Consider the following 6609-nt stretch of genomic DNA (forward strand, 5'->3'; position numbering starts at 1 on the left):
TCCTAATACCTATGTCGTTGCCGTATCTAGATCCTTGGCGGCAGAACAATCATTTCATTTTACTTTATATGTATTTTGTTCTCTATGACTAGCTAGCACAGTGTTACCCGCGGCAAGTTTTAACAGTGCATATGATTTTGTGAAACTCAACGGTGTAACCGTTGTCACATAGGTGGCTTATGCTTTTCAGGATATAACACATATTTTCTACAAGAAGTACATCCATAATGATAATTTTATCGTGGATAATCTTATTTTTACCCACAGCTCTACCTTTAGAATTATCAACAAAGGTGATCGTTGGACCTTGTAGTTGACTATTTCTGATAAAAGACTTTTGCTTCCAGTCATGTGTCTGGAACAACCACTATCCAGGAACCAGATGGATTCTTCCAAGTTCCTTTTCTTCGATACCTGAAATTATTTAAATAAAAAAAATTGGTACTCTTTCCTATTTGGGTCCTGAGATTATCAGTCCCTTAGGAATCAACACTTGAATTATCCTGAAGGATTTTCCATGGTGTGTCCTAAGGTGAGTGCGGTTATGTGCATAATCAGGTAGTGTATGCAGTGTCTTTTCTTTTTCAGCATGTTGTTTTGACCGTCTGTCATTGTCATTCAATCTGTACCTCTTTTGAATATGTCGGTTGTTGTAGTAATGGTTAGGTCTAGTTTTTTAGTGATATCTGGTTGAACCTGACTTTCTGCAAACCAGTACTGAACCGTTTTGAACGATTGTATTTGGCTTGCGTCTTAGACATGATTGGCTGGATTTAGCACTCTCAGTTTCGACATATCCCAAACCACATCGCCTTCTGTTATTTTCAAGATTTACATTCTTAGTGCCTTGAACTTCAGCTTATCATGTTCATATATCGTACTAGATCTGACAAATTTGAATTGGTTTTAAACTGTCTTTCTCTAATAATGGTTGAGTTGGTGCTCCTGAGGTGCTGCATTCATTGATCCTATAACCTAGTCTGGTTCTGTCTCCGACCGGTTTCTGCATCTCATGCATCCTGTTAAGAAAGATAGAGGACTTGTTCCATATGTTGACTGTGTTTATCAACCGTTTGTTTTCTTTTAACGTGGCATGTAGAAGTCTGCGCAGGTCATCATTCTCAGCCACTAGTAGACTTAACTTTATTTTTAAATCGTCAACCTCCTTTTGCTGCAAACAGCTAGAGAGAGAACTTATTTTTCGAGTCTTGTTTTTCTGCTTTGGCTTCATTGAATTTCTTGTTAATTCAATATAGTCAAAGTTAAATACCATTTCTTCTGTGGATTCTGGGTCTTAATTAGCCATGAGACACTTTGTCGTCTCATCTTCGCTTTCACTGGCTGATTTTTCAGAAGTGGATCTTTCTAACTCTGAGTCAGCCCATTTACCTTTATCTTCTTCTGCGGCCAAGACTCGTTGATTCTTCCTTTTGGTGAATTTTTGGTTGTCTTTAGACCATCTTATGTCAACCGGTTTCTTTTCCTCCTTTCTTGGCCTATTGCATTCTGCAATAAAATGTCCCTTCTTTCCACAGTTAAAGCAGGCTTGACCATCATCAGTATGGTCCTTTTAGAAATAAGGTCTATTCATCTATGATTGATTCTTACTCATGCATTTATCAAACTTTTTAACTAAAAGAGACATGGATTCATTGCTTAGTAGCTCAGCCGCTTTCTTACTTGTGGACTCTTCAACCGGAAGAGTCACTGTTGTAGCTGCCAAGGCCTTTGTTTGTTGAGAGGTGGATGGCTCTTCTTCAGTTCGTATTCCAAGCTCGAACTCATATGCTTTAAGATCTGCAAAGAGATCATGAAGTTCCAGCTTGTTCAGATCTTTGGACTCTCGCATCGCTATGGTTTTCACATCCCATTCTCTGGGAAGGGCTCGCATAACCTTCAAAGCAATTTCTCGGCTAGAATATTCTTTCACTAAGGAAATAAGTTCGATGATAATACCACTGAACCATTCGTCGAATTCTGTAAGAGATTCTCCCGACTTCATTTTTGCATTATCAAACTTCTGGATAGCCACAGTCAGCTTGTTTTATTTAGTTTGATCACTGCCCTCACATAGTTGTGTGGGTTTTTCACACATTTCTTTAGCCGTGGTGCACGTCTTGATTTTGGCGAACACGTTTTTGTCTAAAGTCTTGTAAAGAATATCTTTTGCAACATTATCAAGATTTGATTTCTTTTTGTCCTCAGCTATCCATTCAGATCGATGTTTTTCAACCATCTGGGGAGCACCTTCAGTTGTTATTGCAGCTGTATTTACTTTCAAAATTTTTATTGGCCCATCAGGGATAACATATCACATGTTGTCATCTTGGGTTGCTAGATGTGCCTGCATACGAATTTTTCAATCATCATAATCTTCTTTAGAGAACATAGGAATTTTGTTGAAAGATGCCATGAGTAATTATTAGATATCAATGTTTGAGAAAACCCCGCTCTGATACCACTTGTTGGGATCGAGAAAGAGTTTAGAGGGGGAGGTGAATAAACTCTTTGAAAATATTTGCTTTTTAAGATTTTGTTTTCAACCGTTTTGAGGCGGTTGGAAATTCTTCTCAAACTGTTTTAAATGTGAACCACTGTTGAGTGCGAAAAACGGGTCACAATTTCTAATGATAGCTTAAAAAAAACGTTGGCAGGCTTATCAACAAAATGTAGCTAGAAAATTAAGTGCTTGCAAGAAATAAAAACACAAGATTTTTTATGGATGTTCGGAAATTGAAAACTCCTACGTCACTCTTTCTTCCTCTTTAGGAATGATTCCACTAAAAGACTTTGGCTTTACAAAACTCTTTGCAACAGCCCACTCCAATCAGGACTTATCACACTGCCTGTTTTGGAATTCTTAGTGATCACTTTACAATTCTGGATTTTAAGAACACTCTGTTAACCAGACACCACAACTTAATCTAAATAACCGAAAGGTTACTGATACAAGTAAATTGATTTTGGTAGCACGAAGATGATCCTAAAATGATTAGATATATGTTTGTCCAGTGCGTGCTTATGAGCAATGAAGTAAGTAAGCTTTTGAGTGCGCTCTGAAACTTTCGAAGTATGCAAGATTATGATAATTTTACTTTCGTAGATTCGATAATGTATGTCACGCTGCTCTTGCAAAAACCATTCTCTGTTAATATAGGCGATAGTTCCAACGGTCAAAAAGATCGAGTAACGTTAACTTTGTAATAGAGAAAGGCTGTGTCACCATCAGCAGCAACCACATTTAATGTTCTTTAGATATGCATTAAATGTTCTCTTTGCTGGCATTTCCTTGAGTCCCGTTCTGAAGAGTTTCCTACATAGTTTTCTTTTATGATTACTGTTTTTGTACTCAGACCTTTAAAAGATAAATGATCTTTCCTTTCTGGGATAGTGATATAAATGCAGATCATTCTCGGGACTGATGTAGGAAAACGTTGATTATGAAACCGATGCAAGCTCTTAAATGTCCTGAACCAGTCAGAGAATGTATTTCATTAAATAGGCAATAAATAACCTTCTTTAATGATGTCTTTGAATCAATCAGTTGAGAGTTCCATCTTCTTTTATTCTGAGCCGTTTGAATTACTCACGGTCTGGAAGTCAGCGGTCAAGTTTCTCTAGTATATTCTTTGATAGAGCGGTTAGAACTCTTTTGGCTTAAGCCGGTTGAGAGCTGGGCGGCTGAGCTAAAATCTGTTACAAAAGATAAATAATTTTTTCTTGAAATAGTGAAATGCTATTTTGATTTTATCGATCACCAAAAATTTTGGGTAATAATTCCTTTAACATACACAATCTTTTTCGAGTTCAGAACAATCTTTAAATTTCGAAACCTGTCATTAAAGTTAGGACCATCAAACTTGTTTTGACCGAGAATGATTGAAAGCTGGTTACGAGTCGTTATCGTAAATATATTGAAAATGAAAACAGATAATGATTACTTATTATTTTAAAATAATTTAAAGATATAAAATATTGATTTTGATTTCTACATTTCTCTCCAATATTTTGACATTTCCACCACCCTCTAATGAAAAAAGGAAATCATATTTCCTTATTGGGCGCATAGAGCCCAAGTAGACAATTATGATCCTAAATAATATCAGCCAATTATAATTTCTAAAATGTAGAATCCAATTGCATCATATGCAACCTCTTCGTGTTTTGCCTCACGTTTAATAAGGACCCAATAATATGACGTCGTTTATTTTCACGTGTCAAACCAACCCATCAATATTGAATTGTAGTTGACAGTCGCCATGAGTTCACTCAATAATATGAGCCGAAGTCATGGGAGTTCCACTCAATTCACATCACATGTCCGGTGGAAATCACAACTTTCCGACGTCCAGACCTCCTGAATAATATGAGCCAGACACTGGCCGCGGATAGTATTCAATATGCAATAACGGTTGATGGAAGGAAAGAATAAATTAAAATCGTTTAATTTTTACTTTTGCGGTTTGATTTAAATTTTGAATCTTATTCAAAATGAGGTATTTTAATTTTAAAATTGTCTCATCATTTTAATTTAAAAACGTGTGTCATGGTCTGTATGTTTGCCGGATTAATGCAAATATATTATTTAATAATATACATACATGCATACTATTATATATCGCATATATATCATAATATGACATTCGACAATAAATAATAATGATTGATCACCAAAACTATTAGATTAATATGAGCCAAACATGGATCCAGACCCATAACCTAGGTGAATGTAGGGATGCAAATACAACTTATTACAAGAGCTTCAAATATTTTACATGTCTTCATCTTGTGCATCGTGCTCACCATCTTCCAGTCTTGATCTCCTACTATTTCTAATAATTACATTTAAATAGCTATGACATATAAAGGATACATCTAATAGGGGGACCATAAACCAGACTCACTTTACTAATATCAAATATTAACAAAATCAATTAAAATATTAAAATATCCTAACATATACCTATCACATTGGTCAAGGTTCTCGATCATCTTTCACGTATTTAATATCACATATTAACATCAAATAATTATACAAATTTAATTAATTGATTAAATCATGTATCTAATAATTTTATTACTAACTACCACAATTATTAAATAATAAAAAAATTAAATAAACTCATTTTATTTAATTTCCAATTTCTTCAATGATAATTGATTTCTTATAAAACATATTTTTATTATAAATAATTAAATCATATTCTAATTATTTTCCATGCGAAGAAAATTATAAATTTAGCAAAATTTGATTTTAAGGAAAATAAATAATTTCAGAAAAGATCAAATTTATCCAAAATTTTGTAAAATCAGAAAAACGCACCTTAGGCCCGAACAATTCAAGCCCACGACCCAGCACGGTGCCCGAGACGTTCCCAGCCCACTGCCCGATCAGATCGGATGCTGGCGGGCACGCTGTGCGCACAGGCATGCGCACAGTTTTCATTCACTACAACAAAAATGGCTTTTCACAGCGCGCTTCCGCGGCGCACATTGCACGCTGCGAAGTTGCAAGCTGTTGAAAGTTTAAGATTATCCGCGGCGTACATGTGCACGCTGTTAATACTATTATCAACAGCGTAAATATGTACGCCATTAATATTCATAAAACATCTAAATATTAGCAACGGTTTTTGACAGTACCGTCGCTAATCGGCGACGGTTTAAAACCGAGACGCTGTCGCTAAATTCGCGAAGGTTTATAATCCGTCGCTAAATTAGAAACGGTATTTAAATTTAGCGACGGTCCAAAAACCGTCGTTAAATTTTGCGCAAAAATAAAAAAAATTACTTTTATAATTTAATAAATTTTTAAAAAAACTACAATACAATTATGATAAATTAACTTATGATCTTAACTAACGCTTAAAAAATTAACCAAAAATTGAAACTAAAAAATGTACCTAAATCGAAATTAAAATCGTATAAGAGAGAAAAATTTTGAGTGTTGTGAAGTGGTGTAGAGGAAAGTGGAACGGAAATCGGATATTTATAGATAATTTGCGACTATTAGCGACGGTTTTCCATTAAATCGTCGCTATTAGCGACGGTTAAAATTTAAAGCGACGATGTTTTATTAAATGGTCGCCGATTTTAAATCTGCGACGGTTACTGTCGCCGATTTTAAAATCAGCGACGGTTTATTGTAAACCGTCGCAACTTTTAAATCAGCGACAGTTTACATGTTTATGTGTGCTGTTAAATGTAAATCATTTTTTTAAAAAAAAAATCGTGTTTAGACATTAACGGCGTACATTAATCGCACGCCGTCAATTGTATTATTCACGGCATGCATATTATTAGCACGCTGCGGAAAATCATTTTTCTTGTAATGATTCATTGAGATGAAAAGTCCATGGTTGTAATTGTACATGATTAGTCCTTACGACCTGGAACAACACTGAGGCTCTATATACTAGGATTGTGTTTGACACGTTTACCGACTCCTCAAAAGTCAAAAGGTGGCGAGGTTGGGTGCAATTGCTAAGTGTGTAGGAGCCAGTGCATTGTAGTCGGGGATTCACCGCTCACCTACGGGTGTGAATATCCTACATGATCTAACTAAATAATAAAGCATGAGATCTCTGGCCAGAGAAGTGAGATGTATAT

Source organism: Primulina tabacum, chromosome 4, assembly GCF_025594145.1.
Source record: "Primulina tabacum isolate GXHZ01 chromosome 4, ASM2559414v2, whole genome shotgun sequence".
Lineage (NCBI taxonomy): Eukaryota > Viridiplantae > Streptophyta > Magnoliopsida > Lamiales > Gesneriaceae > Primulina > Primulina tabacum.